Here is a 14,486-nt window from a genome sequence, read left to right on the forward strand (position 1 = left end):
TTCTTTATCAGGAAGGGGCTCACCCAGTGGATACTTCCCTTATCAGACCTCTGTTCTCATTAGCACCAGATACAAGCCATTATAAACACATCGTCTGATGTGACGAGCCTTAACTGTTCTTCAAGTTCAATTTTTACATCCATCATTTCTAATGCAAACATACTACACACCACAAGGGAAAATGTGTTTCATTTTGTATCCCTCATTTAAGTTCAGTGAGTCATACTCGCCTCATAATGCAACATTCCTGTCTCTTTTACACATGATACAGAAGGCTCTGCTCAAATATATGCTGCCATTTCACTTCAAGGTTGTACTGTATTTCGGATGACATAGATTAAAGGAACTGCCCTGGACCAAATTGCACCATAAATAGGAACCCTGAGGTTTATTTAAATTAAGGCACTGCAAAGTGTGCAACTTAATTCTAGATGAATAACAAAAGTGTCATTATTGATACAGTTAGTACAAAATACAAAATCAAACTAGGTCAAGGGAACCTGAGGGATCAGTTGAGAAACTGATAATATTTTTTTATTATTTTATATTATTTTAGAAAATGTACTTCTTAGGGTTGTCTATAAATACATCAAAAGCATTTACCAAATTTGACATTATTATTTACTGTTTTGATCTGTTATCTTAAGCAATCACAAGATAATTTTTAATAGTAATAAATAAAAAACTTTTATTTTAACAGTTATAAAGCACGGTGCATTTCAGTAACTCTTATCAGCAATAAACTCCTTAACATTTTTATTTACACACCTCTTCCATCTACAATTGACCCTCTAACACTTGCATTCTCTATTCTACTTCAGTCTTGTTTTTTTTTTTTTTTATTATATATGAAAAACTTTAATTCAAACACAACTGGGTTATTTTATACTGTTATAAAAAATATATATAGTATATAAAAAAGCCTTGCTATGTATATAGTGTAGACTAACCGGTACCAGTCACAACACTCAAATATTATTGCTCTTTTTTATTTTATTTATTGCTTCTATTGTCCTCATTTTTAAGTCGTCTTGGATAAAAGTGTCTGCTAAATTATTCCATAGCCCAGTTTTTTTTTACCTTTGTTGAACTGATCTGACCTGATATTCTTTCAGAATACAATCACTTTCCAGGCAGAGTTTTGTACCAAACTTTTAGATCCTGTGGAAAAAAATGAATGGATGTGACCGAAAATGTAGCAATACAAACCCGTGCAGATCTCCAAATTTCAAACTGTGGCAGAGAGGGAACTCCCTGACTGAGTGTTTACACCCAGGCCCATCCAGGAACCCAGCGTGAGGAACATTCTGTCAGCACACCCCGCAGCCTCCCACACGAATACACAGTTCCAGTTCCCACAGCGTTACCATGACAGCAAACAGCCCATTACATAATGCTGCGGTGACCCACTCTTTCCTGCAACGGACTCCAGGCAGGATGTGTTGGGAGTTGTGATGAAGGTAAGCTCTCTGTGAGATTCCCTGATCCACCATGTGCAGAAATGAACCTTTGAAAAAGTTTTAAGATCACGAGATTCTGGGAAAAGAACAGGTAGGGGTAAAATAAGTGGGGAAATAATGTCATTAAAGTGATAATTCAAATGTCATTCCCATAAAATGTAAATCAGTGGGGTCCAAAACTTTGTGCTTGAGGAAAGCGGAGACCTGTGGTCTGGTTCTAATCAGTTTCTCTCAAACAACTTTGTTCCTTGCAGAAGCACATGTGTTTGACATTAAAATTGGGAGACGATAAAGCGATACAGTTGACGGCAGACATCAGGAACAAAAGGAGGAACAGATGTAAGGTAGGAACACAGAGCGACGTCAGCTGGCTAAAATTATCCGAGGACATCCCTGCTCGCCACGTGGGTCGGCTGTGTGGGGAACACCTCCTGCCAGTGGCAGCCCATACAAATGGGACAGAGAGCATAAATCTTCCCCTGAGGCCTTAGACACACCTCATCCTCTGGCTCGCATTGTCCTCCAGCTCACAGCAGCTTGAGGAAACGACTGCAACTCTTTTTGGACAGGAGATGTGAAAAGATTCGCGAGCTTCCGACTATTGACGCAGCTCATCTTTGCTTCTCACACAATGTGTTATCAGGTAAAACAGCAGATGGGAAGATGGTTGAGGGATGTTTCAATGAAGCATAGCAGATGTAAGCGGCGTCATTAATCTTCTTTAACTTGATGTTGATGGAAGGCATCTACCTGAATGTGAAAAGACCAAAGATTATATTATAAAATGTAAAATACATGTACATGTATCATAGATTATTCAAATCACAAAAAAAAAAAAAAAAAAAAAAAAAAAAAAACCTCTTTGTTTTTGATTCACTATTGTAACTGAAAGGTAGGGATCCCATTCCTAAAGCTGCCATATTTGTATTATGTATTACAAGTTCCCACATTTATTTTCCTATGAGTGGTCATACAAATCAAAAGCATTAGATAGAAAGTCCAATCTGTCATCATTTACTCACCCTTATGCCACATTTGTAAAACTTTGTAAACCAAATCACATTTGAACAATTTGCTTCTATTGTATGGACAAGATATTTCTCAACAAAACATGTTCAACAAAAGAAAGAAACTCATGTAGGTTGGGAACAGCTTGAGGTTGAGTAAATGATGTTTTTGTAAACTATCTGTTTACGATGTGCCATAGTCTTTAGATTACATCATGACTGTGTGAATGTGCAATGTGGTTGGTAACAATCTAGTTGTCAACAAATGCATGTTTTTGTATTTTGTTCATAGCCATGGGATGTTCAAACTTCAGAAGCAACACTGATGAAACAGTGCGGAATGAAATCCCAAAATCCAACCCATATGTCGGCCACAGGCTAAGTATTCAATGAATTCGATTCCAGACCACTTTTTATGTGTAATAATTTTTAAAAAATGACGTAATTTACAGCATTATCCAATCACAGTTCTGTGCCTGAAATTTATGAGTGAGCTAAGAATAAATTAGTTTCAAGAATAAAGTCATGTTTCGAGAATGAAGCCTTAGGCCTATTAAGCCTTAATCTCTAACTGATTAATCTCTACTAACTAACTGCATTTAGCATTTTAGAATTGTATACATATTTTTGTGTAACTCAAAAAAAAATTTGTGACTTTGTGCTTGCAAGAAAAAGGTTGGGTATTGACTCAAATTTTACAAATCAATTTGACAGTAAAGTGCAGATTTCAGTAAGCTGCTCTTTTCTTTTAACATACTGTAAGTCTACCTTCTGATGTCAATTCATGTTTATTTCGTTCTGCAACTGGTTAAAGTGGAGAAGATGATCAGTTTATGTGCACTTCCCACTACCCACTGCCACTTCTCTTGAACTGAGGTGCTACAGCAACCTGTTACTATACAAAACAGCACCAAAACGGCATTTAGTTTTTTTACATTTTGTTTGGGGGTGTTAAAGGTGGTAAAATCCACACACTCATTGTTTAATAAATAATAAATAAACAGTCTCTCCACACGAGCAGTTCCAGACTATGACGACATATTTAGTGAAAGTCCCGCCAATTTGTGATGCTCTCTGCCCTATTAGCATATACACAGCCCTGAGTGAGAAGCACCGGTCCGCCATTACTGTTTTCTTGCAGTTGCTGCAGAAGATACAACATCATCGCCAAAGAGCCATTAAAAGAGTCATGTGTGGGGATGCACCAACAAACATAGGAGTAACCATAGACCGCTGAAGACACAGTGGTTACATTTAATTTTCGAAGGTAATGTCCCGGGGAAAAAACTAATAGTCCTATACATTTGTGCTAACAATTTACACTGGACTGCCTCACAAATAAGAGTCAGTTCAGCCCTGTTCTTCTAAAAGAGGGATTGATACCAATGATTCATGCTCAAACATCCAGACTCCAGACAAAGTAAGCATCACACATCATATTTAGTTTTTTTGGCTCTCTGTAATGCTAATATTGCTAAAGCTACCATTGTCTCTGCCTGTTTTCAATAATGCTGCCTTGACGTGCTACCAGAATGATTGTGAATAGGAATGTGGTAGATAAAAAATGCATTTAGAAGCAATGTGAGATCAGTAACACAGTCACCACCAGTTAAACCATAACACCAGTATGCCGCGAGCATGAACTCTTGAAGCTCTGCACTCTTCTGAGAAGGAAGGTGGGAGCACCAGCGCATTTCCACTTAAAGGGCACAAACACAAAAATAGAGTGTTTTGGCTCATACCCTACAAGTGGAAATTTCAAGAAGCTATAAAAAAATTATCTGTGGGGTATTTTGATATAAAACTTTGATTACACACTCTGGGGACATCAGAGGACGATTTAAAAATATTGTATCAATGCTTTGTATTTATACCTTTAAATAATGGCGCAAATACCAGTGAATTGATGAGCACAAATGTTAAAATGTTTCACTTTAATACTTTCCTTCTATAAATTTTGTGTCTGAAAGGGAAATTCCTAAATGCATATTCAAATGCATATTCATATTTAATAACAAAAAAATAACTGTAACACACTCACTTTTTAAACACACAGTCAATGGTTTTTCCATTGTAGACAAATGTAAAAAAGATACTGGTGCTCTGCATAGCAAGATTATTTGCATTAAATATGAATATTAGAAGACTGTACCTGAGGAGAGTAGGAGCAGCCTGTACAGAAAAACACAGTGAGTCTCTTTAACTGCTTTAAACATGAAACTACTGCCCAAGCATGGCACATTGTTCTAGAAAAGCTAGCTACAGCTTTTACACAAACATGATCATATTACGGCTTACATACACCTTTTAAATTATTTTTATTTACTTTTCTCTCTCTCTCTCTCTTTTTTAACAAAAAAGGCTCAAATTATTTCAAATTATTTAATTTTTAATGTATTTATTTTATTTATGACCGACATACAGTATTTCTCTTGTCAGCTGACTGTTTATTTAAGAGGGCCAGAATCTGGAGGAATTTCAGAAATGCATGACATGAAAACAACAGGGCACACACCAGCTGGACACACTGACATGAATCAGAGGTTGTTTTCAACATCATCTGGAAGATATTTAAAAAAGTTTTATCAGGGCGTGTCGCTATCTTTTCAGCCTCCCAGATTTTCTCACTCATTCTGTTTCTCTTATACAACACACATAAATTCTTCCCAAGCAGATGAGCTGTGAACCGAACACAGAGGTGTGTCTGAAGCAGCTAACCGCAACCATTATACAGTGGAAGCAGTGCTGAGGGACACTTGGGAATTCACAAATATGTCATTCCTCCCCTGTCTCCTTGGAGTTCATTGTGAGTTGCTAAATTTATTGCATGGAAAGACCCAAAATGTTTGGCAGAAAATGGGGTCTTGGCCATTGATATGTCTGTTTGAAAGATAACCAGCTTTGACTGAACTCTGGAGGCCAAGAAGATGGAGAATCTTGGGTTATGTAAGAGAGAAACCTAAAGTTTAAAGGAATAGTTCATGCAAAAATTAAAACTCTAGCATAATTAATTAATGCTCGAGTCGTTCCAAACCTTTATGACTTGCTTTCTTAGAACACAAAAGATAATTTTTCAGTTTTTCTCCATACAATGATGCCAATTAGGACCAACATTGTTTTGAACCCTACTGGCATCCATCATGGGGACAATTAAAACATTCTTGTGTTTTACAAAAGCAAAAAGTAACTAAATACTATTTGAAGCCAATTAAATTTCTATTTTTATATATACATAGTCTCAAAACCAAATGCAAAAGTTTATTTGATTCTTAGTATTTCATGCAAGGATTTTTTGAATGCTTTTTAACACTTTTATCCGGCAAAAACCACACTTAATTAATCTAAAGTTACTGTAGACATCTAACGTTACACAATTTCTATTTAAAATAATAGCTGATCTTTATATTATATATTCAACTTGATATTCATCAAGTATTAATGGTCTCCACAAAAAATACTGAACAACACAACTGTTTTCAACTTTCAATTCAGAAAAATCATGTGACAGTGAAGACTGGGCAATGGTGTTGACAATTCAGCTTTGCCATCACAGGAATAAAATTACACTTTAAATATATTAAAAAAAGATAATTATATTGTTTAAATAGTAACAATACTGCACAAAATTAGAGTTTTATTGCATTTTGATCAAGTAAATGTAGCTTATAGGGTGCATTAAAAGACTTTCCAAAAAACTTGAAAATCTAACCATTTGAGCAGTAGTAGTAACAGTGTAGGAAAGAATCTCATTCAAAAAGCCCCTGCCCTTTCACACCCCTCAGTCCACAGATGCCCACAGGGCGTATAACCTACGTGAGGGCAGGCACACAGATATAAGTGAGAGCTCAATGACTGTGTCCTCCCTAAAGTAAAGACGGAGGGAGAGGAATTTTCCAGAAGTGGTGTGAAAGGCCCATGTGTGTCTTCAGTTTAGACTGCATCAACTAAAGAGAAGAAACATACAGAAAGAAGGAAGGAGGGAAGAAGAGAGAAAAAGAGCAAGATTAGCTAAAGAAATTGGGTAAAGCATAGCTTGCTCAATATATTGCCATTAGAGAGCAATGCTGTGTGGGAGAGAGGCGAGGTGGGGATTCTCCTCAGATGCTGAAAACACGACCAAGAAGTCATTTAAAGTAGTCAGTTTTTCCATATACAATTCATGAAAAAGATAGCCCTTTCTCTGTGGAAGAAAAAAAGAAGATAGATATTAAAAGAAAGTCACAAATGTGTATTTTATGAGGTCAGACTGGGGTTGACAATGTATTTTCGTTTGTTATATGAATCAAAAAAGTTGAGATTTGAAATCTCCAGTATTTGCTCACGGGGCATTTTAGCCAACCATTTATCTGGACCTCCAAAAATATGAATGTGATATCATATTAATAACCTCAATTACAGTAGTTTTCTCTCAAGATTACACCATTTAGCCACTGCAAGAAATGAGCTGCTGGTGGATGTAAGCATTTCACCCAGTGCCCCGGTGAAGCCTCTTCACACAGCTGTTAATCTTTCCACACTGTTGCCGTTTACCAAAGCGTTAGCATGGCAACGGGAATAAACTGCTGCTGTTGCTTGAGGAGGTGTTTAGTATAAACAGTATCCTCTTTATTTCAGTGCTATCAGATTTATGATCTGAAACCAACTGATGCATCTGGGGCAAAACACTCTATGCTCATTAGAATACAAAACAGAGTCTTTCTTATATGTGTATGAATGCAAATGTTGTGCTTTGATCTGCACAACAACATGGCTGCAAGCTGTTGTGTTGTTGATGAAGACTGTGCTAGCATGCCAAAAAATCTTCAAGAAACTCAAGAGAAGTTGAAGCCTGCTGACAGAAGCAGCCAAAGCAGGTTTACTTATCCTCACATTAACTCTAGAACAACAGTCAAACATGTCACAAAATAGTGAGCATTAGTGGTAACATTAAAGGCATGGTTGAAAATAAATCAGCAATAGCACTTCTAATCATGTTAGATAATTAAACACTTAAAAATGTAAACTAATATATATTGAGTTAGTTTTAGCTAATAGTTTTTATGTTATTATATAATTGTATATTTCTGAATTGTATTGGTTGTTTTTATACTAAATGGTTTTAATTTTGTTTACTGCCTTTAGGATCATGCTGGTTTTAACAGAACTGAAATCCAAAAAAAGCAAAGCAAAGCAGAACAACAACAACAACAACAACAACAAAACACATAAAAAAACACACACAAAGCAAAGCAGAATAAAACAAATAAAACATTAAACAAGAGACAAAAAAACAACAATAATAAAAAACACTTTACTGCCTTTAACTCAAAATCAACATTTGAACAAAAACAAGCAAACAAACAACTAAACAAAACATTACATACTTTAACTTAAAATCATGCTTGTATTAACAAAATAAAAGAAGAAGAAAAAAAATTATTGAACGTTAAAAGGTTGCATTAGCAAAAACAAAATAAAACACACATGTAACAATACAAATATATTATTTTTATCAACCAAAATAATGTATAAAAAATAGCAGGGTAAAGAGCTGAATAGAACTTTTAGTTTTGGGGTGAAATATGACCCAAACATGTTCTTTGTGTGTTTCACCCAGTTCTTTCAGTTCTTCACATTATCATATATAAACACAGGAGGTTTCTGTGAAGATGCAAACAGGATAGCAAATATTCCACAAACACTGCATATGATTGGTTTCACAGCAATTCATGTAAATGTATAAGCTTTTAGCCTAACCTGCCTGATCACCTTACACTCAGTCCCAGCGAGGGTGCAACACTCCAGATGAAATGATTGCTCCATACATTTCTGCATTTACACCATTACGTCAGTCTCTAAGAATGCCAGAGCCACAGACTTATCGGTACAGCATGTTTGTCAAAACACTAGGGCATGCTGTTACCAATTCATTCCATGGAATAAATGGTGTTCAGTTTTCAGATAACTGGATGAGGAAAATATAAAGATTCTTTATATACAGTACATAGACTTAAATATCACTGAGACCTAGTAAGCCAAGCAATCACAAGAGCAGAAACAATAGGATTTGGTTTATTTTCCGACATATGGTACATGAATGCCTCTAACGTCAGGTTTGTATATAGAAAAGAAATGGGGAATCATGAGTGCTTATTGCCGCTTAATCTTATCCCTCTAATTCACTACAGCTCACTCCACCTCAGGCTTAGTGTTTCAAGGCAAAAGAGGTGGCAACTAAGGAACATCCAAACAAGTCTTGTGACCGTTCGTATTGTTCACGATATTTGGCTCGAAAGCTACAGTGATACAAAGACCGGCATTCCATGAGGTACATTCTTCTAGCAAGCATGGACCAGCTCTCTAGTGAATCAGTCTCAGGGGAAGGGAAATGACTGTATTGTGTAATGCCAAAACATGCCAAGCATGGCAATGAAATGATGCTAAAGGTTTATACTCTCACAGGCTTGTTAGCAATCAAGCAGAAAGCAGGCCAAATTGATTCAAATACCTTTTGAGGAAAACGGGGCTAACATTATAAAGGTTGTGTAAATGTTACGAACAAATATTACAATTCTATCATCACATACTCATTCTGTGGGAAATGCACTATACAAATAATCACCGGCTCACATATCTCGTTCATTAACACAAATCTAAATGTGTGCACACTTTATGGGGCAGCTGTGGCCTAATGGTTAGAGAGTTAGACTTGAAACGTGAAAGTTGTGGTTCGAGTCTCAAAGCCGGCAGAAGTTGTAGGTGTGGCGGGGTGAATGTACAGCACTCTCTTTTACCCTTAATACCCATGGCTGAAGTGCCAAGTACTTTAACACTTTTTTTGTGCACTTGATATTAAAGGTAGGGTATAGGCGATTTCAGAGTGGCTAGCAATAGCAATCTGGTTTGAATGCATAAGATCCCACCCTACTTGCATAATCACTCTCCAAAGCCACACCTCCTCCAAAACACATGACCTCACACAGGCTAATCAGCTAACCGTTATCGTTATAGTTGTGCTGTGGGCTATTTTTAAAACTATTAAACATGCCTTTTTGTATATCTGCTCTGTTTGTATATAAAGAACAACATCAGCAAACATTTTAAAATCCTGATTTAACTTATGCTTAACTAATATCTACGAGGGGGACACTTTTTTTTAAAGCAAACTTTGAAAATTGCTTTTGCTGGAAAGCAGCTCTGAAAATAAATGTTATGACAGATGTGGGTGTGACAAGGGTCAAAGTTAAACTCTGTGGACCCGGTACTGTGTATAATGGGTATAATGTACTGTGCAGCATGGGAATGGAGACACGTCACTGTCTTTTGAAGTCAAATATCTACTTTCTCTTGATCGGAAAGATGGATGGGTGGAAAAAACGGATGGAGATGTAAAATCTGAAACGTTACAAGAGCCAGATTTTGACCTCTCACATTCTCACCTCAGTACTTCTCCTTCACAGAGAGGTGATGCTCAGTGACATCAGCACCATTCAGAAAAAGGAATCCACTTACAAAAGATCCTAGAATGAGAGAAGGTCAAGCATTTTGGCTTAATCTTCCCACCTTTCCAATTCCTCCTTATTTAAACCACATTAAATTAGACTAAACCCTTTCACTGCAAAAAAATAATAGTAAAAAGAAGCTCTTTTTTATATTTATGCCTATAAAAGGTAATCACACATTCCTGCTGGAGACGTTTATTAGCCCTTCAATATTTTCTCCAATAGCTTACTAAATCCAGAGCACAGCCTTTAAGACTTCGTATCTCTCTATAGTGAAAGCGTATTAAGTGAGGAGTTTAACACTTATTAATGTGAAGGTTAAGTGCTTCAGTCAACGTGCATCATAAGTACCAACATGAAATCCTAGAAAACACATGTTTATACAGACAACAAAGAGCTACTATCCAGGCCAGTCAACTAAATAATGTATACACAAGTTAAAATATTATTGTCCTTATTTTAATAAAGGATCCAATCAAAAAAAAGAAGAAGAGTTTTACAGCCTTATGTACCTTATTGTGTGTTGCAAGTTGGTGAAACAATAGGATAAGTCCTCTTCTAGGTGGATTGGGAATGTATAAAAGACAAGAAAATAGTATTACCCAGAATGCATCGCATAACTTGGTATGTATTTTGTTTTGCAATGCAACTGGCTTTTCGGAGATTGTACAGTACGATACAGTGAAAGAGCTAGAAACTCACTTACATGCTGATTTTCTGGACTCTTGTGCCCAAGCAAGGAAAGCTCTAGAATGGATGGTTAAAACAAATGCAAAACAACACTGTAACTCATCACTGTAAGTATGTTTAAAAAAAAAAAGTGTGGTAGAACTAAACAATTAAGTTGTGTGAGGAGAATCAAACAATAGAGGATCAACTGAATGAGTTAACCAGCTGGTTTTGGCATTCATCTCAAAACCTTATGTCATATTCACTTTTCTTGGTCAAACTATGGTGTGTGTGTGTGAGGTGCTGAGCACTGATGGATTTTTGTTTGCCTCTGCTTTGTACGTTTTTCCAAGGTGAAGTAGGGGAAATGAGACAGTGTACAAAGGCAGGAAACTAAGGCAGTTGCTAGGCTATGCAAACTGAACCTGGAGAGCCCATGGTTAATGGGGCCCATGAAATCTGTGTCAAACACTGTTGAATAAACATCAGGACCAGCAGTAACACAATGCAGCAAGAATGTACTGAAATAATCGTTATCATCATTCATTATTCTCTAGATTCTCTGCATTCTTGACTTAAGCAGTGAAGTCCACTTATGCACTTAAATAGTTTAAAGATTTGTTTGAACAGAACACCTTAAAAGGTCTCGCGTGGATAAAACATAATCAATTTGGGAGCGACTATCACTGCTATTCTAAACACAGTTGCCCAAAAAAGTATTTAAGACACACGCCAGGTTTAAAATGGCAAAGAAATATCAAACTTAATGACATCTGCAAAGAAAAAAACAAATTAAGACATTTACTCAGGAACTTCTGAGCCATTTCAGTGAGTAATATAAAACAAGTAGCTAAAACTGAGTGACTTACATTACTAGACGCAATATTGCTAGTTTCTTTGTTAATTTATGCTCCACTAAGGAAATTAATTCAAATTTTAAACACAATCAACTGCTGGATCTCTAAACATTTAACAATGTGCTTCATTTCTGAACAAATCAGAGTCATTTTGAACAAATCGGATCATTCTGGGTCAATGACTCAAAAGTACATATTTATCTGAATGAAACTTTATTAACTTTCCAAAATAAGTAATTAATTAAAGAAGTCACATTTTGAGTTCTATTAATTTGCATATTGTAACATGTTGACATGACCACAACGGTGGCAACTCATGAATATTCATGCTTTATTCATATTGTGAGTATTCTGCGGTATACGACAACCATAATGCTCTGATATTACTTTGAAATCACATTTGCATCATTGACTTCATTCTTCTCACATGTAGTGGACTTCATACCCTCATGCACAATTTCTCCACTAATATAGTCCACTAAACGAATGAAAGAAAATGAGTGAGCAAAGTTTTGGGTGAACTATCCTTTTAAATGTGCATTTCTAATAATTTTAAGCAATACACAGTGTTCAATTTTGATATGTGACATGTATTTTCTGACAGGTAATTTCATAATTAATATGAAAAGTTAACACAAAAGTCCCCAGACACCTTACAATTTCAAAAATATACAAAACAGTGTGATCTCATTCAAATCCTCAGTGGTTAAAACATTTTTTGTGCCACCCAAAATAAATAGCAATCAGGCAAAAAGAAAAACACTCCCAGTAAAGAGTAAGTTGCACTAATGTCTAAAATGGTCTGGATACCACATGGCTCTTCAGCTATGTTTGGGGAGAGCTACAGTGTCTCTGGGTGGGGCTTCTCAATATTGCTGCCCTAGAGAGAAAAAGAGATAAATAGACCGGGAGAAAAATAGATAGACTGAGTAAGAACATCAAACAATGGTCTAATAAACCAAAGATGGGTGTGGAGAGCTCATTTAATATCATATTTGAGCGGACACACAATGAAAAATGCAGGAATAGGAGGAGTGAACGAGATGGACAAAAGAACAAAAGAGTGCCGAAAGAACCCAAAGCCAACCGCAGATATGATTTAAAGACCATTTGGGCTGTGCCAGGGATTTGCTTTATTTGCTTGCCCAAAGTTGGTATGAGCATGCCCAGATGACCGAGTACACCTGAAACCCTGGGTCAAATCTCATCTGCTTCAAATCAGCACACCGTGTGCTAAAACAGCAGGGCTGGGTTAAAAAATATTGATTTGAATCAATTCTCATTTTGATGAACCAATATTGTTAAATTCCCAAGAATCATAGATGATTTCAGTTGATCAGAACATAAGGGACAATTCCATATTTTAAGGGTCATTTGGAGGTTTCATAGCAGAGTAAACCTGACTGGGTTGACTAGAAAAGAGTGTCTGGCTCATTTTGGCAGGCAGCACATCACTTCTGTTTCCGTCACTGATATGTGTCATATTCTCTCTGGTTTTCTCTGTTTCAGGAGGAATGTTGTTGGAGAAGCTCATCAGTGAGACAGTTGACATTCATCTTTCAGTCTGACTCGGCCTCGATCTCCTCTCCTTCAAAGTCAGCTGGAGCCTGTGTTCACACTCACCTGAAGCATCTGGACGAGTCTCATGCCACTGGATAAGTTTCTAAACAAAGTACAACGAAAAAGTCACGGAACTTGCCAAGCAATGGTTGGACAATATTGTTGCTATAGAATCATAGTCAAAACCTTAACCACACACTTCCCAAAAGGAAAATGACAGATTGATAAGAATGCTGTTTAAACCTTAAATGAGCCCTGGGCCAAACCTGGCTGAAAACAGTGTCGTACCATACCATCATAGAGAGAGGCTTGCCATTGAAAAGTGTCAGTGAACAAGCGTCATTGCTATGAACAAAATAATGAAAGTGTGGAAGAGCGCCTCCTGCAGGAGCATCTCAATCATAACAAGTACAATTGTGGGGGAATTTAATTAAGTACATGAAATGTAAATGTATTTTTAGTTTACTTAGCATTCTTTTTTTTTTTCAAATACATTTTACTATATTTATTTTTCACTAGGATATATATATACCATTATAATGTGCTACCACCACATAATTTTACAGTAATATGGTTAATATTATACTACACAATGAACCGGTTTAGTTTATACATGCTTATCTAGGAACAGATAAACATGACCACGTTGAGTAGGGGTGTCTGGCAAAACAAATGCTTTAAAACTAAGGTTGATGAGGCACAATTGCATATTTAGCCAGTATATATATATATATAAGCGGATCCCTGACATCCATATTTTTCCACGCTGTCATTTCTCAAGTGTCTGTAACAATCTCAACAGATATATGAGTAACCAGTATAATTCCATGATCCTATTTATCACATTTCTGCTGTCACCCGTAGGCTCCTCCAGGGATTTCGATCATCTCCTTGTCCTTTCATGACTCTTCATGTGTGGGGCCTGTGCTATAGTTTCACTAAACAGAAGCAACGCTTTGCATCTGGGTTTCATCACCCCGGGGAGCTACAAATCAACAATCATCTCTCACACAGTTAGTGCTCACGGGGAAAAAAAATGGTAGGGAGGCAAGAGTGTATGTAAGTGTGCTTCGTGTTTGGCAAGGGAAAGCACCATGTAAATAAATTCCTGCACGAGGGGCTGACATTGAAGGAAAGAATTCCCTCCTGGAAAACTCCACCCTAGTGTGGCGTGAGGTGAGGGGAGGTGAAACAGACGAGCCCCTCGTGTGACTGCCGACAGTTACGATGGGAGGAAATGACGGTATAGTCTTAAGTTCGCTGCCATTAGAGACAATAGAACCTGGCTTCCTTGAATTGTGCCCAGTTTCCACAGCTTAGTGTAAGACAACACACGGAGGGATAACTTTTCCTTAAAAGTGCCGGCCTGGATTGGAATTTTCAGTGGTGTGAAACGGTCAAGACATTAACACGAGCGTAACACCTGTCCCTTGAGATCCCAAACTTGTACGT

This window comes from Carassius auratus, chromosome 25 (assembly GCF_003368295.1).
Source record: "Carassius auratus strain Wakin chromosome 25, ASM336829v1, whole genome shotgun sequence".
Taxonomy (NCBI): domain Eukaryota; kingdom Metazoa; phylum Chordata; class Actinopteri; order Cypriniformes; family Cyprinidae; genus Carassius; species Carassius auratus.